The sequence below is a fragment of the Podarcis tiliguerta genome, assembly GCF_965153285.1.
Source record: "Podarcis tiliguerta genome assembly, chromosome: 11".
Taxonomy (NCBI): domain Eukaryota; kingdom Metazoa; phylum Chordata; class Lepidosauria; order Squamata; family Lacertidae; genus Podarcis; species Podarcis tiliguerta.
In genome coordinates, this window is record NC_139544.1 from 29156345 (window position 1) to 29184323 (window position 27979).

The window sequence follows — 27979 nt, forward strand, 5'->3', positions numbered from 1 at the left end:
TCATGAAATGCAGACTCAACATGCATTGTCCACTGCCATTAATCTGCTCCTTGTATGTGAATTTCAACGTCCATACAGAGCTCAACTATCCAGAACAGCATCAATCTCAGGATGAAGTTTCTGAACCAGTCCTCAGAAACCTGTCATTTAAGTTATTTGAAAACTGCAAAATGTTTTTAGTTTTGGGCAAAAGGGCTAAACCCAAAATATAGGCCAATCCTACATCAATTAGGATTTTGTGTGACGTTAAGTGTGAGCTACTCATGACCAGCATGGCCAGATGGAGATATGCAAAAAGTATTAAATCGAAACAAGTCCAGCAGAATGCAAGCCGCGTATTATACAAAACCCCATATTTTGGTTTTTAAATATTTTGCAATAGTGTAATTTAATACACCCCACTTTTAAATGCATCAGAGGAAGGAAAATGCCTGAGACCAAGCACTACTTGGTGGGAGCTCTTATTTCCCCTTAAGTGAGAAACTGCAGAGACCACAATGCAATGGCAAAAGCAGCTTAAACATTCTTACATTAAATTCTTAGAAAGATCCTCTCCAGCTTCTCCTTTGCACACAATCAATGGATTACTTAACACAAAAGGTCAGTTACCAGCTCCTTCTTTCCTTTTCAGGCTTCTTAAATGAGCCTCAAGATGGTACAGAAATATTTAACCAACGATCTCCTGAGTTTGGGAATTGTGTGTTTAGTGAAGAAAAAAGAAAAAAAAGGGAAGAAAAAGCTATAACCTTTTACTGAGTATATACAGCACTCGTGATGAGGAGAGCTGAATTTTCTACAAGGAGTAGGTTTACAGAGAGACGGCAGAAAGAAGCAGCCTCCTTTATTGCTCTTTGATTGAGAAAGATAAAATATTTCAGTATTCATAGATATTTCAAAGTACTTACTGTTTGGAAACTTGCCTGAATGCTTCATGATTAAAAACAAGGGGTTGGATCCTGAGATCATGTGAGTAGTGTACAACTTACAGAAAAAGGTTTTTCCCCGTCACCCCCAAAATGGAAATGGGAAAAGCTCCTGAATATCTGCTCTTCTTCTGGAGGGTTGGGGTTAGAGAAGGGGGAGAAACTCACTTTGGTTTGTGTTTTAATGCAGGCTGTTTAATTCATAATGATATGTGTCAGGGAACTGCCATCAGAGCAGGAGGAGGTGAGAGGGCTCTTGGATGATGGTGGAGAGGGTCCCAGTAGGAGGAGGGATAGCCCATTCGCTGGGGAAGGAAATCAGTGTAATACCAGTGGAGAAGGGGAGGAGATAGAGGAAGCGGAGAGGTGGCTCCAGGACTCTTCGCAGGAGACAAGCGGAGAGGGGACAAGTGCTCCGTTGCCCACACCCACAGTGCGCAAAAAGCTTGTGCGCAGGCAACGGGGGAGGAGACTGGGCGTGAAGCAGCTTTTATGTTGGAAGCGGTTTAAGAAACGCCCACTGACGGATTCTGCCAGCGACTGAGGCAGCCACGAGATATAGGCTGCTCTGTCAGAAAGGGTTCAACCATGCAAGATAGTCATGAGTAAAGGCAACACGCACAAGCAATCCCTAGAACCATTACAATATGCAAACGAAAATATGGTTATCTGCAGTTCTCTGACTTTTGCAATGCAGTTCTCCTACCATAAAATGTATCCACTAGGGAAAGTGTACACTTAAAAAAGGTGTGTGACTTGTGAAAATAACACTTTAAATGCAATAATTTGTAACGTAAGACACATATGAAAATGTGCATGTCAGGAGAAATGCACCTTACATTGCTGGCAAAATTTTGAGAGGATTTTAAAAAAATAAATAAATTGCAAACTGTTGCAGAAAGGGGGCAAACTGAAGTAAAGATAGGAAAAATTAGAAACTGAGAGCAAACAAAATTGACAGATCCACCCACCCCTCCTAAATATGGCAGAAGAGAAGGTGGAAACATTTATAATCTGTTTCATTTGCCCCTCCTTCAGGTTCTTCTGGTCAAAACTGTCAGGCAAATTAGATACTGAAGCTTCATGGTCCAGCTGTGAAGGAAAGGAGGAAGGATGCAGAAGGAAGGGGTGTGTTGGCAGGAGGTAAACTTCCTCTGTTTCTTCTGCTCCCGGCCCATCTGGTTTGAGGAAAGGAAAGGAGTAGTTCACTGGTGACACGAGTTTAGAGAAGCACAAAACTACCTAAGGCATGCTTAGTCTATTCACAGGAAGAATAAAGTCACATCTCACCCCAGGGAGCTTCTACTTGGGATTGCCAGAAAGGTAGCTGCTAAGTGTTAGACTAACAGGCATTCAGTTCAAGTAGAACTAGATTTATCTTAATGTTCTTTGTCTTGATTTGTATGATGTTCACTGAGGTTAACATAACTTAATGGATTCTATCATCATCATCATCATCACCATCACCATCATTTCTATAATAATAATAATAATAATAATAATAATAATAATAATAATAATTTATTATTTGTACCCCGCCCATCTGGCTGGGTTTCCCCAGCCACTCTGGGCGGCTTCCATAGAAACAAAAAATACAGTAAAATATCACAGATTAAAAACTTCCCTGAACAGGGCTGCCTTAAGATGTCTTCTAAATGTCAGGTAGTTATTTATCGCTTTGACATCTGCTGGGAGGGCGTTCCACAGGGCGGGCGCCACTACCGAGAAGGCCCTCTGCCTGGTTCCCTGTAGCTTTGCTTCTCGCAATGAGGGAACCGCCAGGAGGCCCTCGGAGCTGGATCTCAGTGTCTGGGCAGAACGATGGGGGTGGAGACGCTCCTTCAGGTATACTGGGCCGAGGCCGTTTAGGGCTTTAAAGGTCAACACCAACACTTTGAATTGTGCTCGGAAACATACTGGGAGCCAATGTAGGTCTTTCAAGACCGGTGTTATGTGGTCTCGGCGGCCGCCCCCAGTCACCAGTCTAGCTGCCGCAGTCTATACTGCCCTTCATCCAAAGATCATAGAGCAGTTTACGATAAAAAACACAACAATACATAACATAATAAGGCCTGAGAGAAGAGAAATGCTTTTGCCAGATGACTAATAATAATAATAATAATTTTATTATTTGTACCCCACCCATTTGACTGGGTTTCCTAAGCCACTCTGATAGATATGTAATGAATGTGCCAGGCAAGGCTCCCTAGGGAGAGCATTCCACAAGCAGGGAGCCACTGCAGAAAAGGCCTATTCTCATGTTGCTGCACAGAAGTGTCCTATATCTGGGAAGGAGAAAGGAATCAAATGGCAAAAGCATTGTTCAAAGTAAATAGTTTTCAGTTGTTGACAGGTAGCATATGCACTACTTTGAAAGACGCTTTCACTGAATAGTACGGGTTACATATGCTTCAGGTTACATACGCTTCAGGTTACAGACTCTGCGAACCCAGAAATAGTACCTCAGGTTAAGAACTTTGCTTCAGGATGAGAACAGAAATCATGCTCTGGTGGCGCAGCAACAGGAGGCCCCATTAGCTAAAGTGGTGCTTCAGGTTAAGAACAGTTTCAGGTTAAGAACGAATTAAGTACTTAACCCGAGGTACCACTATATAGCAGACAAGTTTTGCAGCAGTAACAAACAGGCTTGGTCAACTCCTATCTGGCTAGTTTCCAGAGCTTACACTTAATTTTAGCCTTAATGATAAAATATTGCCTAATCAATGCTGTGGTGCAGCTACCTAAATCTCTCCCTGGCCACTGCCATTTCCATATTCCTATGTGCTAGCATTCCCATTAGTCCCTGAACTGCCATTTTGCACTTGTGTCTTAGTGCTCTCCAGGCCATAATGGGCAGTGGCTGCTGATCTCAAATCCATTCCTCCTCGCCCCCACCCCCAAAGGCAAGGGAACTCAGTTCCCACCTTGTCACAAATTGTCTTGCCTGTTATCTGTCCTTCCTTGCCTGCCATCCATTCGACTCTGCTGTTTCTTTCTTATTTTTATTGCAAAATCCGCAATTATGATTAACTCTGTTGTTTCTGAGTTAGAAAAAGGCACACATAAAGACACATCCTGAGTGGCAAGGGCAATTCCAACCAAAATGCGGCCCCCCAACCAAAACCTGGTAAAATAATAACTTTTTAAATTTTTTTATTATTATTATTATTATACTTAATTCAAAAGTTACAATACAGCTTAGTCCACTGCCATAATATTACAGAATGATCCCTCTAGTCCTCAATCCCATGCCACTGTCATGCTGGCCTGCCAAATACCCTCAACAGGAACCAAACCACCAATCTGGTTGGCTAGACATTTTCAATCAATATATCAATAACTGTGTGACTGCAGTAAGGTAAAGGTACCCCTGCCCGTACGGGCCAGTCGTGTCCGACTCTAGGGTTGCGTGCTCATCTCGCTCAAGAGGCCGTCTGAAGACACTTCCGGGTCACATGGCCAGCGTGACGAAGCTGCAGCTGGCGAGCCAGCACCAGCGCAGCACATGGAAACGCCATTTACCTTCGTGCTATAAAGCGGTACCTATTTATCTACTTGCACTTAGGGGTGCTTTCGAACTGCTAAGTGGGCAGGAGCTGGGACCGAATGACGGGAGCTCACCCCGCCGCGGGGATTCGAACCGACAACCATGCGATCAGCAAGTCCTAGGCACTGTGGTTTTACCCATAGCGCCACCCGCGTCCCGTGTGACTGCAGTAGAAGATGTTAAATTTATTCAACTACTTCACCTTAATCTATCAATCAATCTGAGAAAGGTTTTTCTTTTTATGCAAAATTTGCTTATGTTCAACAAATGGACACAAAGCATGTAAATAGCACCAGAGGAGGGGGGAAGAAGACAATTCTTTGGTTCTAGTGTTGCTGATGTCACAAACCTCTCAGCTGCTGATGTATGTCAGCTGACTTCACAATGTTTTGGCCCCAGGAGGAGATGGTCAATACTTTAAGAAGCCAATTTCTTCTCAAGGAGTGACAACCTTCCGATAGGTAAGGCTTATTTGTAAAATTATTTAAATCCTGACTTTTGTTCTTAACAAGGGCCTCTAAGGCAGCTTACAGCTAACATAACAACTCATCAAATAACAACTGAGAATATGGAGAAGAAACGCTAAATTTTCAGCCTGGGACACAGAAGCCAACACATTCAAACAACAACAGCTACAGCAGGAGAGAGGTTGGTTCTCAGGTGGCTCTGCAGTCTGCAATTATTAAAAAGTCCACTTTTAGAAACATAGGAAGCTGCCGTATATATCTAGCTCCGTGTGACAGACCCTGACTTTCAGGATTTTAGACAGAGGTTTCTCTCAGTCCAACCTGCAGGTGCCAGAGAATGAACCTGGACCTTCTACGTGCAAAGCAGGTGTGCAATCCTTCATCTCTTCCCTCTGATGTTGAATACAGAGGACAGGAAAATTCAGACATGGAAACAGTCTTTCGAACATCTTGGCTCCTTACCCTTTGGGGCTTTGTGGGCAATAACCCACACTTTGAAACGCAGCCACAAAAGAACTAGAAGCCAGCGCAAGATGCTCATAAGGCTTACACAACTTGTATTTGGAAACCTAACTTGTTTACCCTATGGAGAAAACTCAAAGGATTAATCTCTGTTGCATTGCCAGCCCTCCTTTTGAGCAAAGGAGCCTTAAAATCAGAAAGAAGAAGTGGGAGGGAGACTGAGAAGGGAGCCGTCGAGGCTATAACAATCTAATTATTCACTGGTACACATTTAATGAAACATGACTCCGTTTTTCTATCTAGCAGCCTCCTACAATACTGTCTTTCCAGTGCTTTAGTTTGTATAGCTTCTTTAATGAGGAAATGAAGATAGAGGATAAGTTAAGAAGTTAAGGGAAGGAATGGTTGCTTTTATGTTGGGAGAAAATCATTGCTGCTCTGGGAATACTCTAGTATATAACTTGAAAAATGCTAGTGAACGCCTCTGTTTTATATTTCGGCAAAGCTCTTACCAGTGGATATTGCAACGTGCACATCTTAAAAGAACTACAGGGGCAAATTTATCATCGTCTTAGGGCATGTGAATGACAACAGAATGTTTGTCATTAAGACTTCATCTACTCCTGCTGCTTATTCTTTTTCTAAAGTCATAATCCTCTGTACATGATGTGGTGGTTAACTGCTGTGGAGATGATTGTCAGAATCTGCTGATTATATCTTCAGGTAGGGAATACGAAAAGAAGAGCCAATAGGATTTAAAAATTATACCATGACAAAAATACATATTATAGCACTGTGGTGCCTCTGTATATCTGATTGCAGAGACTTTCCTGCCCTGTTTACTTGCGCTTTGCACCTACCTAGAATAATTCCATTATTTGCAAAGGCACCACCCCATTTATTTGACTGCAGATTGCCAAGGAAAATAGTTCTCTTATCCATTTGCAGAATGTAGAACTATATAGTATCAATATCCATGGTAGTTCTGGTTAAAATAGCCATGATATTTTAAAGTCTATTAACCATCCTGCTGGCATGAATACATTTTAGTTTGTAATGGCAGACAGCTGTACTTCAGTTTTGAAGAAGAATGTATTGCTCACTTTTCTTAATGGATAACATGAGGTAAACCAATGTAAACTAACTGAGACTTTCTCCTGCAAAATTTTCCTCTATGGGGCATATCAGGTTGGATTTAAAGCTGAAGTTAATGAGTGCAATATCGTAAGTAGGCCTGCAACTTATGCAGGGGGTTGTGTTCTGTGCCTAAAGCTAGAATTGCATAGTCAATACCCATTGGGTTCAATGGCGAGTGAGATTGACAAAGGCATTTTCCCCAGAACCCCGCACACTTTTGGGCCACCTTTTTATTTTTTTGCCACGATCGTAAAACTGAATGACTACAAGTTAAATGTGCACAAGTTGCAGGCTTACTGTACCTCTAATCAATGCAGCCCAAATGGACAGGGATGCATCAGTTCACATTGGTTCCCCAATAGTGTTGTCAGATCCCCAGGGCTGACCTGAAGTATCCAGGTTTTCCCAACCCCTCCAGATAGCAGAGGAGGATTTGAATCTCCAGATGGGAAAGAGGGCCTTAAAAAGAAATGGCATCATCAGGGACTGCCCCTAGATTTCAAGGTTGGGCCCTGAAATCTCAGGGTCTCGGGTGTGCCTGATCTGGCAACCCATATCACTGAATGGGAACTGATAAGCAGCCAGAATCTGATTACTTGTTGACTATAGCATCAAGTGATGACTTCCAAGTATGAACTTGCCACCAAAGATTAATCTTTATGGATAGAACTTCCACATACTGCACTGTTAACTCTAGTTTTCAATGCAGACGTGTCACACATATGCCTGAACATAATGATGTGTTACATAATAAAGAGATAAATTGTAAAGTACATGCATGTTTTGTTGCCTCCATGTGGTGAGCATGAACATGTCTGTGAAGGGCAGTTCCTTTCTCCCAGATCCTTCTGGCACTTTTATGGGTATTAGATGTGGCACAAAACTATTTAGACAGGCGTTTAGGAAGTTTCCCTTTGGGGCAGGCCCTTAAAGCTTTCATCCCTTTCTTTACTTCCTTTTCCCTCCTCCTGGGTTTCTTGGAAATGCTAGTTCTCAGCATCAGCAACTTGACCAGCCATTTGTCCACTCGTGGCTATCTGCCAAATGAGCATCATTAATTCTGCAAGCTCAGGGGTGCAGAGTTCAGATCTACTGCACCTAAAATGGAAAATTAATCACCCACGTGCCGTAGAACCCATATTAAAACTTTAGCAAGATTGGTTTGGTGATGTGATGCAGGCAAATTGTTCTGGTTTAAACTTAATGGTTTCTGATCAGAACCATTCATGTGTAATATGCATATGCAAACCATCTAATGGGCATATTCTTTTTAAACCTCCAGATGATCAAATGCCTTTTAGTCGTACTCCATCCACTTCTATCTTCCTAGCTTATGTAAACCTTCATTCTCAAAGTCAGGAGTGTAAAGCTTTTCTTTAAGGCAGGAAACCTGTTCTCTAGCACCATGTTTACTATGTTTATTGATCTGAGAGTTTATAGAGCAGTAATCAATATACACATAAAATACAAGCCCTTTGAAACCCACATAGTCCTGTAATCGGGGTGAAAATTTTTCATCCCCATTTATGGCTAAATTTTAGCTCTTTTAGAGTTTCTGAGCCTACAGTTTAAAACACACACACACACACACTAAAAATGAAGTGCTTAAGGTGGCTAATAATGATTGAAGCAAGTGCTAGTATCTAACATTGAAGGCTAAACAGAGTAAAGAGATGAGGGAAAGCTAAGAGCAAAAATATTAAAAAGCTTTTCATAAGTTATGGCTTGTTTGGACTGTGGAATTGACCAATGCTTGGCCAGACAAGATCAGGGACTGCACAGCTTCTCCCTTACCACCAAAACTTTGCGAGCTGTTTGGGTTTGCCAGCAGTTCTCTTGAAAATACCTCTGAAGGGATATTTGCTTAGATCTTATTAGTGACTGGTATCAACAGTTTCAGCAACAATAGGTGGGCTTTTAAGGGAACAGGATGCAATGCAGCCAACATTATAATTCTCGGTGATGGGGAAAGACATAATTTTCATTATTTTCTAATAACAACAGACTCATTTCAAAACTGAGTGAGGGGAGTTGGCTCATAGGGTAACCTTATGACCAGAATTTCCTGGACATATCCAAAATACGGTAGTCAGCAGCAGCGTCCGGGTGGGAATTGTTTAAAAAATGTCTGAAAAAATCCAGACGTACGTCGGTTTTTTGTGACTTTGCCCCCACACCCCAGCTCTTGGCAACCCTACTATATCTAAACAGTTTTAGTCATTTGTGTAGCAAAAGTGTTTGCCATTTTTATAACAGTACAGCATTTGGCACTAATGAATAGCATGATTACTTATTTGCAAGCACAATGCAGGAGGAGACAAATTTTGTGTTTCTTTTTCTTTCTGGATTTGCTTGCTAATGCATTGGTATTAAGTGATCACATTTTGAAATGCCGTATGTCTGAATGCCAGTTGATTATTTTGGAACCCCTCTTCCCCCTCCCAAAGAAATCTGTTCCTAAACAAAATGATCCAGTTCTATGTTTTGAAAGAAACTATTTACCGTTTCATCAGTTAAGTGTTTGCATCATGCTTTATAAATGTAATGGCTGCCTATTGCCTATATTGTCTTGGTCCAGGCTGACAACAAAAGGATAAATACAGTGCGTACAGCAGGTCCCTCTGGTTATACCATGAACATGACACATGTCATCCTGTGATAAATTGGCTCTGTGTCTGTTCAATTTCAAATCCAAAGCTCTGGAGGCAGAGGTGTTAGGAAGCAGGCATAATTCTGGCGAGCAGAGGCCTCAGATGCACAAAATTAGCGTGCATGGAGCAGATAACAGAGAGCAGGAGCGAGACAGAAAGGAAGTTTGCACAGGTTTGACGACTTCCTGGGGTTTAGGTGGTATTGGCAGATGTTAGGTGTGAAAAAACATCTGTAAGCACGATAATGAATGTTACCAGAATTTGAAGTGACAACTGTATCAAGCACAAATGCTACCTTGTCTCTGCATTTGCATACCAATTAAATAAAAAAAAACACAAATATTGGATTCCAGAATTTGTTTGACAAATAATCTGCTGGGTTTACTCAGTACATCTGGGTCAGGCTTTTTGGCTGCTTGACAGCTGCCGTATCAAAGGAGAATTTAAGCAAAAAATATGTATCCAGATTGCTACCAAGCGCTCCACTTTAAATAGACATTAGAGATGGGTCAAATTGGCTAAGAAACATGTGTGGGATCTTTAACCATGGGGCTCCCAGGCTCTTGATATTACTTGTTTTGCTTTGCATAGCTGACATAGCTGGCTCCGAGATTTTACTCTCAATCTCTTGGATTAGGATAATGAGGGTAGGAGTTCACCTCAGAATGGCAATGTTAAATTGTTATGGCAGAACTTTTTTGGTGCCATTCTTAAACCCCGTTCAATTAAAAAACGGAAAATGTTATAAGGTTTTACTTATAAAAAAAATCTTGTATGAAATACAATGTTTCTAGTTTTACTTGGAATGCTCATATATTTATTTATGTCTGGTATAAAGAGTATGGAGCTAGGACTCACAAAACCTAGGTTCACAACCCTACTCAGCCAACAAAACTCATAGGACAAGCTTTGGGCCAGTCAATTATCTCTCATCTCAACCTACTTCACAGGGTTGTTGTGCGGATGATATTTGGGCAGGGGGAGAGATAACTATGGATGTTGCCCTGAGCTCAGAGTCAGGATGGAATATAAATAGTAATAAATAAATATACATAATAAGTACATAAAAATGAATCTCTGAAGGAGGGACCCATCTCTTTTGCTTACTCTGCAACATACCATAAACACTGATCATAAGGTAGACATAAATGGTAATAATAAAAAAGAATACTTGCATGCTTTCTCTTTGTAGATACTTATACACATCCTTATAGCATTCTCTGGGTGGTTCACAAGTAAAAATCAAAACCATAAAGTACAAAAATAGAACAGGAAAATAAAATCCAAAAGTACAGCCACTAATAGAATAAAAGTTTAAAAATGTATTTAAGACCAAAAAAACAACAACTTTGCCTGGCACTGAAAAGACCACAGGTACTAGATTACCCTTTCTGAGGAGACATTCCATAATGGAGATACCAATACTGAAAGCTCTCCCTCTCAACTAGCCACCTCTGGGTATCATTTAGTGTGCATACCCAGAGAAGGGCCTCAAAAGATCGTAGGGTCTGGGTAGGTAATTGTGGAAGGAGGCAAATCCTCCAGATAATCTGGCCGCAAACCATTTAGGATACAAATGTGTGGGTGATTATAAGCAGGGGAAGCTAACTTTTGGGGGACCTAACAACATTTTTGGCATTCACCCTTGGCCAACCCTCCAGGGCTCACACGTCAGAGGTGAGTTTGCACACCCCTTGTGCTCTCTCTTGCACACATACACGGAAGGCAGATAGGCAAGCACATAGCACTCCCTCCTGAGCTGATCCATACAACTCAGGTACGGAGGAGGTTATTGCTATGGGTGGGGGAGAAATTCAGTTTGCTTCACTTTTTAATGTGAATTTACTTAGCTTGCTCTTCCCAAAACAACATGTGAAAAGAAACACTGCTAGACTTCAAAATTCACGCTTCTCTGAATATTATAATGCCCACCTACAAAAAAAAAAAAAAAATGCACATGGAAGGGGAAATGTGTATAAAATGCATATATTCAAGAAAGTGACATTCAAAAATACATTATATTTGGGGGAAATGCCTGTGTATAAGTAGGCCAAAACTACGGAGGAATGTTTCTGATTACTTTTTTTAATAAATCACAAACTGATCTAGAAATGTGGTGAAATAAACTTAAGACTGGAAAAGTAAGAAACTGAGAGAAAAGAAAATTGACAGATTAGTCTACCGCTAGTTATATTGCATGTATGGAAGTGAGAGCTGGACCATAAAGAAGGCTGATCACCGAAGAATTGATGCTTTTGAATTATGGTGCTGGAGGAGACTCTTGAGAGTCTCATGGACTGCAAGAAGCTCAAACCTATCCATTCTGAAGGAAATCAGCCCTGAGTGCTCACTGGAAGGACAGATCCTGAAGCTGAGGCTCCAAGACTTTGGCCACCTCATGAGAAGAGAAGACTCCCTGGAAAAGACCCTGATGTTGGAAAAGATTGAGGGCACAAGGAGAAGGGGACAACAGAGGACGAGATGGTTGGACAGTGTTCTCGAAGCTACCAACATGAGTTTGACCAAACTGCGGGAGGCAGTGGAAGACAGGAGTGCCTGGCGTGCTCTGGTCCATGGGGTCACGAAGAGTCGGACACGACTAAACAACTAAACAACAACAACAAAGTTATATTGCCCGCCATGCCCATCAAATGATCAGTCTTATGACCCAGGAAGGGGTGATTTGCATCCTCAGTAGGGTGCTGGCTCTGCCCACTTCAGCACTATGTTTAATGTTTAATATTAATATACTGTCAGCACTGTAGTCTTGGATGGTTCGTAAAAATTTTCTTGGGAGCCTCAATCAGGCCTGTCAACTGGGGGTTAGCTACTCCTGGGCTACAGTCTATGAATTGTGAATGAAGAAGTTAGATGTGGCTAGTCTGAATGCAACAGTCCTGCGTTTCCTCCTGCTCTTTCCCCTGGTGGTGTCTAGTAATAGAAAGAATATGGCATCATGTCCCCATGAAGCCATCTTTCCTGCCCCCACAAGGAGTAGTCAGTGAAGTACAGCAGGGGTAGGGAGATGTCACCATCACCCTTTCTGGATTACTAGAGGATGCATGGGGCTGTGTTTTTCAGAGGAAGCAGAAGGTCTTCTGCAACATCTCTTCCCAGCCTCGGTGACACTAGTCTCTTTATTACCCACAATTTAAGAGATATTCTGCATGTGACTGTGGTAAGATATCAAAATATGTACACAAGGTGAATATGGTGCTTTAAGTACTTAAAATGTAAATGAAGGAAATCCTCTTGGATGCATCTGGATGCTTTAGATATGTCTGAGCCCACTTCTTAGAAGAAAGTAGGGCATATATATATATATTTATATATATTTAAAAACAGCTCCACATATGCAACAGAGGTTTTCTTGTTTATACAGTGCATTGCAAATTACCTGTAAAATGTCTAGTAGGTAACAGCTCACATGTTATGGAGTAGCATGAAAATCACAGTAAAACAAATAGTATGTCAGTGCTGAAATGTATTATAAGCAACTTCGTAACTTGTCGAACTTGAATACCGCTACGGGGTACCTTGAATGTTTGGAGGGAATACGTTGTGGATAGGAAACATGTTCTTGCTAGAATAAAGGAATTATTTTGACATACCAGCATTCAGTTTTGCTTTCTATCTTTATGTGCAATGGCAACAATATACTGAAGTCCAATACAATCGAACTTCGGTTTTCAAACGTAATCTGTTCTGGAAGACTGTTCGACTTCCGTTCAAAAACTGAGGTGCAAAGGGCAGTCTGCAAATTTACAGTGGAAATTGAGAAAAATCTAGTGGTACCTCAGCGGAAACCATTTGACTTCTGAGGCATGTTCCAAAACGGAAGCATTTACTTCCGGGTTTTCGGCGTTCGAGTTCCAAAATGTTCGTCAACAGAGACTTTCGAAAACTGAGGTTCCACTGTACTGTGTTATGCTCTTTAGAGCACAAGAACCAATGAGACACATAGAGCAATCATAATCATATTTAGTCAAAAAGTAAGTTTCACTAAGTTTGGTGGCATATATTCCCATGCAAATGAACACAGCTTTGATTTTTCAACGAGTTTCAAATGACAACTATAAAATAATAATAAAAAAATCTGGAACAAGATGGAAACTGATAAATGTAGGCTTATTAGCCCACACAAAAGAGAGGAAAATCTGGTTCTGGGATTTGTGAGATGGTAGAATTTATCGCTCAAGGGAAGTAGTGGGAAGGAAACCTCTTTGAAAACTGAATGGGACATAGCAGCTGTGATTTTCACTGAAAGGAAACTATCCAGCATCAACAGCAGGACATACGTGATTGGATAGATTTTCCCTATCTTTTAATATCTGTGAATCCGTAATTCATTATCAGCATGCTACACTTTCCTAACACCCTTTTCTCCTTGCCCCTTACAAAGATTTTGAAGTCTCAACAATTTTCTTAGCGTTTGAAAAGCAAGTCTGTCCTAGAGAGCTCTGCTGTAGCTCAAGATCACTGTTGGCTTTTTATATCTATGGAGAGTGCAATATGCTGAGCTTATTTTATGCTTGCGTTATCTTTGCCTGAGTCCTCTATCTTTTTAGCCTTTCATTTTCTCCAGTTTTTATTTCCAGGGGTGTAACTAACCAAGCTCAGCAGAGTCATACAGAGAGCTGGGCATACACCTGGGGGAAGAATTCCATTAATAGCTGTTCAAATGTTTAAATGCATTTGCTTTGAGCTTCGCCATGCCTCTCCTGTATTCATGTATGTTTTAAAGCATTTGTGATCAAACTGGATAAGCAGAAACAGAATGTTAAATTCACACGCGTCAGTGTCGCTGATGGATTTATTTTACATATTAATTCAATTCATATCTTGAATTGTAAATACCCAGCGCAACGTTCATAAATACTGTTGAAAAACCAAACGTTTTTGGAGTCAAGGGTACCGCCCGTTCCACAGCCCCCGCTGCAGGCCAGGAAAGTAGGGCAGAGTTTATTTATTTATTTTTTGCAATACTCTTGTGGGGAGGGGAGATTCCAAAAAAGAAAGAAAGAAAGGAAAATGGATGGGGAGTGGGGAAGGCTTATCAGTGCTTCTGGTTTAAAGATGTCTTCTTCCTAACTAGCAGCTTGGCCATTGCTTGTATTGGTGGAGCTGCAGTCAGCAGCCCAGCAGGCTCCTGTCCTTCCCTTCCCCCCAGTGCTCCTAGGCTGCCATCTTCTCTCCTTCCCTTCCAACAATGCCTCTGGAATGATGCCACATCCTGACATGGCACCATTCACCCAGAGGCACCGAGGGCAAGAGCAGCCTGCTGGGCTGCTAATTACAGCATTGCCACGGCAAGCGGCAGCAAAGCTGCTACTTAGAAAAAACCAGATACAATGCCCCTACTTTGATAGCTGCAAATACATGGGGTGGGTAAATGTGTCAATTGCAGAGCCACCTGGTTTCTCATTTTTCCAATCTTAGGTTTTGCCACATTTTGCAAAACTTTGCTTGAATTTCATCATGCATCTTTTCAAATACACCCTTTTTTGCATTTTGTATGGTATACTCATAAATACATGCACACCTTCCCCTAAAATAAGCCTTTTTGTTCCCCTTTTGTAGGTGGGAGATATCAGTCAACCTGTTTTATTACGGTCATAAACGAGCAGTTTTGTAGATGGAGATAGATAGGGATGGGACAGAAATTCAATATGGTTCGTATTGAAAGCCAAATATATCAAATTTGCACTTTCCAAAATGATATGAGAACTGAAAAATAGCCATCCTTCAAAATTCACGTGGATCCAGATTTTGCAATACACTTCTCCAACCAATGTTTACATAGCAAGTAGCAAGTAGCAAGTAGCAAGTAGAAGTAGCAATTATAGGTACAACACAGAAGCTAAATCTAAGACAGCAAAGCCTGTTCAAACTCCCTTCTCACTATACTCAAAGTTTGTTTTCAGCTGCCAACTGCTCACCCCAGTGTCACCCCCTGCTCACTCTACTCAAACCTCTACCATTGTTTAGAATTGCCACTCCTTTGTCAATCCAAGGTCCAATCAGTGATTATTCCCATTTCAGAAGAAACACAGTTCTTTGGAATTTCTGTTCACTGTTGTTTTATTTTGAGCATTTGTACCCTTCTCTTCAACCAAAAAGGCTCCCAAAGGGGCTTACAATCATTCAGTCAAAATGAGACAGCAGGCTTACAATCTTCCCTCCAACCTGAACCATTTAAAGTATGTCTAAGGGAAACACAGCATGCCTATAGATGTTTTCATGCATGTTTTATCATTGCTTTTTTAGTGAAACCATCACTCGAAGGTCATATTGGCGCATGTACCACCAAAAGTCTGACAGTCATCAGCTTTGTTTCAACTCCCTTTTTTGAAATTTCTGTACTAGCAGTATGAAGGTCATTTAGATGTTTCACAAGATGATTCCCTTGACATTAGGAAGAGCTTCTTAAAATGTCTGCCTTTTGAAAAGTTTTATTTTCCCCATGATTAAATGTTATGCTACAGTTACTTGTGGATATCAAGCATAGTGGGATACAAAAATAAAATAGCAGCTTTCTAAAACCACAAAAAGACAGCCAAACAGACAAGATGCTTATCCTAAATAGCACAAAACATGCATAAAACTTATTTTTAAAGAATAGCTAGTAATAGTTGGTATTTGGATGTTATTTCAGAACATCCGAGCTACCTTCATTCTCCCCATTAAGTCCCCATTTATTTCAATGCACATTCAATTCACTCTGCACTTCAAATTTAGTCATGTAATTAGTTGAACTATAGACATGTCTACTAATTTCGACTGGTTTGTCAGTAAACATGAAGGTCCATGGTCTTTTAAAAGAACATTGTATTTTTTCTGATACACTTCTGTGTACACAGGTGTATGTAGCATGTTATCTTCATAGCTTCACCAAAGTGTTGCAAGAATACATTCATTAATATATATGAAGTTTCGGGATGCTGTAGTGATGGGGTCTAAATAGATCTAAGATGTGATAGATAAATATTTCTGGAATGTAATGACTGAAATAAATAATTCAGTGTACAAAATTGCACCAAAGTCCCAGAATTATATTTAGTTACTGATATTTTCCAAGTTTCCCATTTAGTACTTGACATCTGGAAAAGAAATGGATTAGGTAAAACCCCTACTAGATACTTTCACATCAGAATCAGGATTAATAAATAGTATTTTAGTTAAAGGCAAGGTCACCTTCAGTCCTCCCATCTATTATAGTTCTAAACCTATCTAAAAAGTGTGCATTGAAGGCAAGATTTTTATTGGATACCACTTTGGATTCCACATTGGCCAATGGAGAGGAGCCACTTTGCTTTGAGGTGAGAGCAAAGTCTAGCTCTTGGAAACCTGAGACTTTGTGTATTTCCGTTGCATAACCTAGGGAAACAGTTGAGGGAAAGTCACCAAGCCCTATGGAGGACTCTTGGGGCAACAGGGCTTTGTACTGTCTTTTCCACCAGCCATTTTCAGGGCTGAAAACTTCTCTCTACCCTACACAAAAGAATTGAGGCCTCAGTGTGTACAGAATCATGCTTTGTATATTGCTGTCCTAAAAGAGCCCATCCCAAAAATGACATAGTCATGATAAATGCTGGCTGGATAAAGGTCTTTCCAAATCGAGAAGTGAGATGTGCTTCATTATGGGAATCTTTATGACACTCCTTTCTGTGATTCACAACTTCTCGCTTTACTCCCAGGATATAAAAGCTTGGAGATTATATATGACATCATGGGAAGGGTGTTTCTAGGACTAAGGTGAAACTGTGGAGCTCCCTGGTTATTTTTGCTACTGGATGCTGCATGTTGCTTAAGTAATTTTGTTATATTTGCTGCATGTTGCTGAAGTAATTTTGTTATATTTATTTCAACGTGGGGTTTTTTGGATGTTGTTATATTTGCTATTGTTTTGTTATGTTATGGAAATTGTTTTTGTATTTGAAACGCATTCCTGTTTACTTTGTTGTAAGCCACTTTGAGCATGGTGTGAGTGGGTGTTTGTGCATGTGTGGGTGGAAAAGTGGCGTACAAGTAAAATGAATGAATGGAGGTTAAACATACTCCATGAATTTGTCACATCCTCTTTTCAAACTACTCAAATTGGGCATATGCGCATACTGCAGCTTGCAGACTTAACATATAGAATAAAGGAACAAAAAGAACATAAATTTAGAGAAGTTTGGAAAACGTTTATTGAATATATGGGGGGAAATTGTGTACACTTGAAAACGTTGGCAGCATTAAGATAAATTCAACAGTGTAAGTAAGTTCTGATGGATGTGATAATGGAATACTGAATGGTTCGGTTTTTGTAAAATATGATTGGATTTATGATATGCAAAATGAACCATAGAAAGAGAAGAAGGGAAGTCATTGATGTTTTAAGGACGTTTAAATAAGTATTCTAAATTGTAAAACAAAAAAATTAATAAAAATTATATTAAAAAAAATAAGAGAGAAAAGAATTAACAGGGAGGGAGTTGATGGCCGTTACTACATCTTGTGAGATTCCTCAGTTTAAATAAGCACTGTATAAAGTAGTTTTGTCAGTTGTCTCCCCAGGCTTACAACGTTGGCTCCAGGGACTACTACTATTATGATGAGGGGAGATGAACCTCTGTCCACTTTCTCTACACTGGACATAATTTTACCTCTATCATGTCTCCCCTTTGTCAGCCTTCTTATAAACTAGTAACTTTTCCCCATAAAGGAGTTGTTCCAGCCATGTAAGTATTTCGGCTGCATTTTACAGAACCTTTTCCAGCGCTATAATATCCTTTGTGGGGTGAGATGACCACTGTACACAGTAGTCCAAGTGTGATCTCGCCATATATTTTTTATAAAAGCTTTGTAATATCCACACTCTAAAGGTGTCATCCACCAAACTTTCTGCCACTCTCAGTTTCTCCAGGCCAGCTACCATGGCCTGAATAAATTCTTACTCTGTGGGCCAGGAACTCATAGCACAATGCACACACCCATACTCACAACTTCTGCCCAGCAGAATGCTCATGCATGCAGCCAGTGGATGACAATGAATGGAATTGTGAGTATTTCATTCAAAGCAGAATGTGTCTAATACTGCCTGTCATAATTCAAGCATATTTACATGAATAAATTGGAGAAAGCCAGTATGGTAGTAGGAATAAAGCTGACTAATTATGTTTAAATTCAAATAATCTGTTTAAGGGTCAACCCCCCCAAATTAGTAGAGTTTTCTATATTGCTATTATAAAGCATAGACGGAGTGTCTCAACTAAATTAAATTTTTAAGCTGCCTCAAGAAAGAAGTAAAAAGATTTAAATTGCTGCTGCAGGGAAATTTAAGCCTGACACATAAAATGGCAAAGTGAGAATAAACAGCCTGAGATACAGAACTTCAGATGCTATTTGTAATTCTCTATTCCTGCTTCCATGCAATTTTCTTGATTCTTTGTTTTGAAGGTAGAATTCATAAGAAAACAATTATACATTGCACAAACACCTTGAATGTATAGTCTTCTCATGTTTCATACTAGTCTGAAAATTCTCCCATGTAGTTTAGCTGTATAAGATGCATTCATTTCAGTATTTAATATAATCCCTGATTGACATCTTACCTCCCTACCCTGAACAAACCCATCGGCAATCCCAAAAAACTGTAACACACCAAATTTTCACATAATCTCAAATGTGACATCAATCTGGGAAGGATTTCAGACAACCCATATGTGGGAAAAGATTAGTGCATGGGTTGGGTACATTGCATTGCGAGGAAAGCAATGGGCAGCCTAACACCTGCTCTTCATAGCCTGAAAAAAAAAGCCCTTAGCTGCCCCAGAGGAGGAGGAAGGCAAAGTGAATGGGATAGAGGGACTGCCTAATATAGCATAAATACATGCAAGTGTGAATAGGGTCATGATGTCCTCTGGTCCCTCTGCAAGACATCAATCACAAGCTAACGCTGCTCAATGACTAACTCTGCTCACCAACTTATCATGCACATTACTAAACATGCACAGTGCCCTTGTCATAATTCTGTGGTCTAACTCTGTCTCCCTGAATAGCTTCCCAGTTTACTAACAAATTTAAGGTGAAGACATATTGTTTTGTTTTGTTTACCTGTCAGGAGAAAAAAGCCATAAAAAGAAACAGTTCACTTTAGTGGATGTGCATGTGTTTCTATGAGGTGAGACTTACAGCAACAACCTATGGCTAACAGAACTGAACTGTCAAACAGGGCAATGCAATTGCTTATGTGTATTTCTGAAAGCCTGGGCCACTCCTACTCTCAACATGACTGGTTGTCAAAGCCCCCAAGCCACAAATCATAACCCAGAGCTCAAGAGCCTATGACAGTAGCCCAAACTCTGACGATACTATGTGATTAGCTATCATGTATTAAATCAAACACAGGACTCAGGATCCTGGTCCAGACTCAAGCTCAGGCAAACACAGAGCACTGCGTACGTAACAATTAGTCAGCTGTAACTAGTAACTATGTTGAGGTGAAAGTCTTGCTACATAGTGTTTATGGGCAAGTAAACCACCAGCATAGTACAGAATGGCAGGGAGCAATGGCTTGATTTCCTTGGCAATGGAAACCTGTTCTCTCTCTCTCTCTCTCTCTCTCTCTCTCTCTCTCACACACACACACACACACACACAAACACACACACACCCTTCAGAGTGAGAGTAGCACAAGGGAAAACCACACATTTGTTCTCAGCTATTTTGTCAGTTGGCCAAATCTGCCTATCTATGGAGAGCTACAACATCATCACATTCACTGCATGGTCCCTGATTGGCTGGGATCATACAGTGAAAAAACAAGCCTTGAAAATGATGCAAAAACAGCAGTATGTAAAAGCTCTGAACAACTAGACACCCTTACAAAAATTATGTGAACATTTGGTACTAGGAGATTTGGAAGAGAAACCATGAGCATTCTAAGGTGGAGATCACTAAATGCTCTGCTGACATCAGCATATGAATGTGTGCAGTGTAGGATTAGATTGTTCCTATCTGTCACACACCAATTAAAATATTAAGCAGACTTCTAGAAGTGCTTACAAAAAGAGGCTCTGAATATTATTATTTTTTCCTTTTCAAAGAGTTGAGTCTTAAAGGATTCTTTTTTAAAAAAGCAAGTTACATGCAAGCAAAGAGGAGGATTTACAACAGAAGCTGAGTGGCAACCTCACCAATCCCCTGAAGTCATTCTGCAATGGAAATGTCTGGCTCAAGCATCTTTCATGAAACCCACTTTTACTGTATATATATTTTTTTTACATTTGTATCCCACCTTTCCTCCAAGGAGCTCAGGGTGATGTACATGTTCGCCTTCTCCCCATTTTATCCCCGTAACAACCTTTGAGGTAGATTAGACTACGAGACAGTGACTGACCCAAGGTCACCTAGGGAGCTTCATGGCTGAATGGGGCTTGGAACTCGTTTCCCTAGTCTTAGTCAAACATCTAAGCAAGAAATTATCACCTTTCAGATCAAGGTTTTATTTCTCAGACCAGACTATTAGGATTCAGCCAGTAGCCAAAATACAGAGTTAAGTATTCTGGCTAAAAGTGAAATACAGTGGTGCCTCGCAAGACGAAATTAATTCGTTCTGCGAGTTTTTTCGTCTTGCGAAGCACCGCTGTGTATTGACGGTTTCCCATAGGAATGCATTGGCGGTTTTTTAAAAAAGGCGCAAGACGTTTCGTCTTGCGAAGCAAGCCCATAGGGAAATCTGTCTTGCGAAGCAACTCAGAAAACGAAAAACTCTTTCGTCTTGCGAGTTTTTCGTCTTCCAAGGCTTTCGTCCTGCGAGGTACCACTGTAAATAAATTAAGGTCTTATGTATATAATAAAGGTTCATAAATGTACCAAGCAAACACGTACATGGGTATATAGGCCACATGTCTGAAGCAGCCATGCAGCCATTTTGGCTCCCAGGCTGACCAGGTTTTTTCTCTGCAAGGTCAAATGGAGGAGCCTCCCCATTGTCTTTTCCTTCACAAATCCTGTCTTAAGGGTAGATCTGTGTATGAATAGGGTGAGCCTGTGATCTGCTTCAGGAACTAAGTATTTATCATTATAAAAGACTGGCCAGGCTCCCCAGGGTATCAATCCAGTAAGCATTAACAGGTAACTTGCCAGACAAGAGGTAAACAACCCACTCAGATTTCTGCTTTAGCCCACCCTATCTGTGATGTAGGTTTGATGTATCTGGGGTGGTGGTCTTGATGTAGGTATGATGTTTCTACAGGTGGGCTTGAACTCCAGGGCTGGTAATTTAAAATGTCTATATAAGGGCGGACACACCTTGGTTCTGGGTCCTCCTCCTTCTCCTGCGTGTGAAGGGGGCACCCTGTTGCAACAGTTCAATAAAGATCAGGCTTACAAGCTGCTTTGCTTCTCAGTATTCTCTGGTTGGCCTCTGGTTTTTTCCTCCGACTGATGGAGAACTTTCAAAGGACTCTATAAGGCTCTTGTATCCCCCATAAGGGAATAAGGGCTTTCGTTTATTACAAAAGGCAAGCACTGCTTCTTTTCTGGGACAATTCCACATTCCATGCAGGGAGAGGGGCAGGCTGATTGTGTGCTTCCTCATCTTGTTTCCTGTTGCCCACCTAGACCAATGGAGACTGGAACTGTATTCACAGCATGGATTGTAGGTATCATGAGTTTATCAGGCCACTACACTTTGAGCCATTAAGTGCTCTCTTGCTTTACATTTTCTCAAGTCAACAGGGCTCCGTTTTCCAAACCTACTCCAGACACACACCTAAACACAGAAAGAGCCTTTCCCCTCCCAATTCTTTGTACAGGAAGAAAAGCCACATCAAGTTTTGAGACTCTCCTTGCCATTTTTCTGCAACTTTCAAAAGAAAGAACAACCAGGTCTACAACTTAATATCAAAGCCATGTTCTTCTCTCCTCCTGCTGCCTCATGTTCAAAGGTAAGCAAGGTGCAAAAACTTGCAATCTTTCTTTTCTTTTAGAGACATTGGTTCTTCCTTCAGTCCCTATCTACCATAAACCACATGCATCTAAAACCACTCCTTAACAAATGGGTACTTCTTCTGTCTAAAGAAAAAATAAATACCTTCCTGCCAGTCAATGCGACCCATGAAATACCTGTTTTATATTATATTACTGTTACTGTTACTGTTACTGGTACTGGTACTGGTACTGGTACTGGTACTGGTACTGGTACTGGTACTACTACCCACCCTTCACCATATGGTCCCAGGTTCGAGGAGAACATAGTTAATCATATCACTATTATGCCATACTTTTTTCTGTCCCTTTAAACCTAAATTCAAGCCTATTTACCTCTACAGTTTTAGGCTGCAATCCTATATAAGCACTTCCTAACTCAGTGGAACTTGCTTTTGAATGGATGTTTAAAGGACTTTACTATGATATTTAAGAAATGTGAAATGGATTGCTAATTTATATCATGTTAGACCGCATGCTCCCTCTTGTCTCAGAGTAGAACATCTCATTTTTAAGTTAGATAGCGTTGCCAAGTCTATTACTATTCCCTATTATTTCTGAAGTATTATTCCAGTGCTTTACAAGTCTCATGTCTTTTATCCTCACAATCCAAAAGGTACATGAAGTTCAGGAATAAGAACTTTTGAAAAGCCACTAAGCAGGCACTGTTGGTTTTTGTCTACTGTTACTGTTAGCCTTCTTTCTATATGTATAAGACAGCAGTACTTTATATTCTCTGGCCTCTCACCCAGGCTGTAAATCATTTGCTGAGCTGAGAGGTGCAGGAAGAGGATACCTTGAACAAAGGAAATTAGATAAGATCTAAGGACTTTGATCACCTGGATTTAGCATCACATTTCATTTCTCCAAGGCTTCCAAGAGGAAAACACAGTATATCAGTACCTGGGTAGTGCTACAACACAGGAGACTGGCAGAACAAGAGACATTTTCCTCTGATACATCACAATTAAAATTCATGTTACCTAAATAATCTCAGGAAAGGTCCAATGGGAAAGGGTTATACTTTGTTTTATACTAGTTTATCATGACTGAGTCTTCTGGCGATAAATTATCTTTTGTGGTGGTGTTCCTTACGTATCTATTTTATTTTGACCATGAGCCCAGGAGAAAACAACGCCCCATATAAAAGCAAATACTTATTGTTGAATGCATGAATTCTCTGTCAACCTTACCTTCTTGAGGCGTGAATTTGTATCTCCTGTCCTAAACTCTATATTCTGTGTGGAAAATCAAGACACAAATTGTGCCCATTCAGGAAACCCACTCTTAGGATGTGAACATGCTGCTTTGAGGGTGGGGAGCATGAGATACAAATATCATAAATAAGGATGCAATCCATTGAGGTGTCCCTCTGATTTCAGTGGGGAAATGTAAACATATGTTTGACTCTCTTAATGAAATAAATGAGGCTTAAAACATTGTAAATTTCATCTGAACTGTGTCCCTAGTAAACATGCAAGGTGCCACATTGGCCTCAGAGTGTTTCCAGTACACATGAATCTAGAAATCAGTCTGAAGAACACTTTTCCTCCACTATTTAGCACTAACAACATTCTAGTTATTATTTATCAATGTGCATGACTGCTGACAGCATCCAGATGCATTATAACTTTCTACAATTATGCTGAGAGGTTGATACTCATTTTTCATGAATAAATTATTTTGATTACATTCCAACTCTTTTGTTTTAAACATTATATTTATATGTCATCATTAAATTACATCTAAATGCTAAAATGATGACCTCTTAATCTGCTATGCCAGAATACTAAAAGTCAGGCAAAAAAACAACAACCAGAAATGTATCTTGTCATTTCTCAGCATAGATGTTTGTGTAACAGTAAATGCTAAATTGCTACTCTGAATCATGAGTAATACAGCTATTAAAAGGACCAAACATTTGTCTAAGTACATTTCTGATAACTGGAAAATAAATTCTGAAGAATCCTCACTCATTTCTGGCACCTGACAACAACTTTTCAGGTACTCTGACATCCATTTAGAACAGTCTGCTTTCTGAATTAAACAAGCTTGCATGTTCCTACATTTCTGAATACATTTGGTTTGCAAAAAAACTGATCAACAAACAGAAGTTCTGTAGAAATTTAAAACATTCACTGAAATAAATATGCAAATATAACACATATTCTTGTTATAAACAGAATGAGATGAAGTTTGCATAGAACTTTGCACATTGAAAGTGTTATAATGATATGGATAATATTACAGATTCTCTTTGGGGTTGTGACACAATGGTTTCGATTGACAATGCTCTCACTGTGCATAAATTGTCTCAATGCACAAAATCTTTCATCACTTACTTCTGAATAAACCTGCTTAGGATTGTGCTGCTAGTCAGTTATCTGACACTAACTGAACCATTGCAAATAATTAACCATGAACACAAGTTAAGCGTGTTTAAATCTCATTGATTTCTCCTACAGAAATCAATGAGTGCCTGACTTTGGGTAGATCATGAATATCAGTGTGTGTGCACAGCAGCGGACTTTAGAGCCCCAATTTCTGCATCACCAAAATTCAGTGCCCCCCCCCCCATCTCTTGCCTTCCATTCTACATAATAGTTGTGCTGCCCTCAAGGTTTGGTGCCCTGTGTGACTGAACTGATTGCTCTCCCCTAAATCCACCTCTGGCGTGTGTGTATGCACACAAGCACATGCAAATGTCCTGAGATATGTCAGAATTTGGGGCTGGTTTTGCAAGGGAGCCTGGCTTGGTTGTCCTATAGAGTGGACTTTGCCAGAACAGAGACAGAGAAAATGTGATCCTTTTGTTCCTCCTGGACCTCTGTATCTTTCAGTGCCACCAACCATGGTATCCATATATACAAAACTACTGAAAGATCATCCAGAGATTTGGGCTGAGGTGTCAACAGTACAATGATGACACTCAGCAATCCTCTCTCCCCCTCCCTCTCTCTTATATCAGATACAAGTCAAGTTGTGGACATTGTGAACCAGGGCCTGAATGCAGTAAAAAGGTAAAGGTAAAGGACCCCTAGACAGTTAAGCCCAGTCAAACACAACTATGAGGTGCGGCACTCATCTTGCTTTCAGGCCGAGGGAGCCAGCATTTGTCCACAGACAGTTTTCTGGGTCATATGGCAAGCATGACTAAACCTCTGGTGCAACAGAACACCGTGACCAAAACCAGAGCGCACAGAAACACTGTTTACCTTCCCGCTGCAGCGGTACCTATTTATCTACTTGCACTGGTGTGCTTTCAAACTGCTAGGTTGGCAGGAGCTGGGGCAGAGTAACAGGAGCTCACCACCACCAAGCAGATTCGAACTGCCGACCTTCTGATTGGCAAGCCCAAGGGGCTCAGTGGTTTAGACCACAATGCCACCCGCATCCCTTTTGAATGAGGTAATGGCCTGAAAAGGCGTGAACGAATTGAAATTCAGTTCTGACAAGACAGTAGTATTGTTGGTTCACCTAGTTGAATGGTCTCCAGCCTGCTTTGAAAGGGGTTGCACTCCCCACAAAGAAGCAGGAGTAGAGCTTGGGAGGGGCTTTTGGTTCCAAAATTGCCATTAGAGGCTCAAGTGGCCTCTGCTCAACTCTCCACTCAGCTATGAAGCTCATTGAGTGGCTTTGGGCCAGTCGCTGTCCCTTAGCGTAAGGGATATATCGTCATTGTCATGCTACTTGCTATAAATGCACATTTACTGCTGTTTTACAGAATGTAAAAATACACTGCTAGTTCTCATCATTTGGATGAGTTTATCCTCATCTTCTTCAAATTAAGCATGTGGAAGTGCCTGAGAAGGTTCACAGAATCCTAGAAATGGAAGGGACCCCGAGGGCAATCTAGACCAACCTGCTGCAATGAAGACTATATACGTGAGCCCTGCCTCCAGAGGATAAAAAAACCCTCACATTCTATAGTGCTGTTTTCTTCTCCAAGACAAAGAAAATATTTATGAACCATTTTCATACATATATTCATTTTTGTGGCTTTAAAAAAACCTGAAATGGGCTTCTGTAAATTTTTTTGCTATGCACAAGTTCAAATCCAAGTTTGTATTTGGTTAAGTCTAAAATTCTAATGGCGGACAAGTCATTTGATAGTTCTAGAAGCAAATAGTTTGAACACAGTTGCCAAACTGTCTTACCGGTCCGTCTGTCCCCCAATTCTGTTGCTTCTGAATGATTCGTGCCTTTTATATAAACATTAAGAAACTATATTTACTTCAGGGCTCACATGTAGTATGTTCAGGGATTTTTTTTAAAAATAAAATAAAGGATAAACTCAACATTATTTTTATTTCTCTGAAGTTACTTTTGTGTCAAAAACTATGAGATGTTGTCTCCCATGAAAGACAATAAGCTTACTCATACTACAGAAGTCATTGGTAACAAGACTAAATATTTTTAAAAATCAAATAAAGTAGGTTTCATATGTCATAATAATTCTGCATTTTTTAAAACTAAAGGCCAAGTATGAAATATTAATATCAGAAACCAATAAAACACATGTCTGTATGTTGAATATGTGCTTTTTTAATTAAAACCCCCCAGAATTCCATTTAATTACTCTGCCAACATTTATTATAAAATGATATTTTTGGTAAAATAAAGGAACGTATACCTTTACTTTTAAATTGATCCCTGCTTGGCATTCTGTGTACTCCTGCACCCAGAAAAATGAAGAGAAAACATTCACTGCTGCAAACCACAGTGGTGCTATTGTGAGTTGCCGAAGTTGAGCTTCACTCACAGGTTATGAGAATATATTCCAAAATAGCCATCAGAGGTGTCAAGTCATCCATTTATAGCTTTTAGATGGCATTTCCCCCCCTCTTTTATTATTTTTGCAAAATGCGCTTGCAGAAATCATCAGGAAGCTACCTTATTTTGAAAGGTAAGTAGAGAAGAAAGCAAGTAAAGAAATCTCACACTTACTATGGCTGTATGTTTGTTGTTGGGTGTGTGTGTGTGTGTGTGTGTGTGTGTGTGTGTGTAAAACACTGAAAAATAAAAATGGTGATGCACATAAAATGGTTCAAATCCTGCAGTTCAAACAAAAAGGGCTCAAAAAATTACACACACTTTGCTATGTATACACAATAGAAGAACTGATTTAAATTAACAAAAATTTAATACTTAATGCTAGTATGTCTAATGCCAGGAGTCATCTTTGTAAGCATTTAAACAATAAGCATTAGTTCCTTACCATGGCCAGTAGGCCAATTTTAATTTTAGCATTACAATAATAATGTAAAAAGACAGGGGAGACAACGGACTATATTTACATATATTCTATTAATTATTTAACTTTTTACATTAGCATTATATATTTATAATGCTAATTATTCACAGAAAAACATCCTCAATATTAAGTAGGAAAATTATATTATTATTATTAAATATGGTATAACAAAAGTAAGGTTTGGCTGGTTATTTACTATAGACCACTAGTGCCCCCTTCTGCTGTGAAATAAAAACAAATACACAGAATCATTATTATTTTTTTTGCTTATTTTTCTGCTTTTGCTTTTCCCCCCACATGGCTGTTCAATTTTACACTGCTCCCTGGTTGAAACAATTTACTTTCTTTTAAAATAGCCACTGAAATAAAAAAAAAAGTAATTAAAAAAATACTGCTACAGAATCTCCACTTCCAACAGAACATTATGTGATACAGGACGATTAGAACATGTCCCACTTTGTATGGGAATACAACGAAGCAGAGTCTTATACAAGCAACCAAAATAAAAGTTTGAAAAAGAATTTGAGTTTTTAGAAAGATGTGTATAGCAAACCTTTGTACAT

The 27979-nt window shown here is 40.0% G+C and overlaps 4 long non-coding RNA genes across 7 annotated transcripts in view; 2 read left to right on the plus strand and 2 right to left on the minus strand.

Moving 5' to 3' along the window:
* Positions 1-27979, plus strand: part of LOC310660151 — a 586996-nt gene that overhangs the window by 531944 nt on the left and 27073 nt on the right. The gene's annotated exons all lie outside the window — the stretch shown is intronic.
* Positions 1-27979, minus strand: part of LOC310660077 — a 463269-nt gene that overhangs the window by 339031 nt on the left and 96259 nt on the right. The window lies entirely within an intron of this gene.
* On the minus strand, positions 1874-4757 carry LOC310660118. Its single transcript, XR_014503210.1, has 3 exons — positions 4673-4757; positions 3848-3964; positions 1874-2101 (listed from the first exon to the last, which is right to left on the minus strand). It is a non-coding gene; the product is annotated as an uncharacterized lncRNA (long non-coding RNA).
* LOC310660201 lies at positions 4859-20439 on the plus strand. Its single transcript, XR_014503301.1, has 2 exons — positions 4859-4931; positions 20311-20439. It is a non-coding gene; the product is annotated as an uncharacterized lncRNA (long non-coding RNA).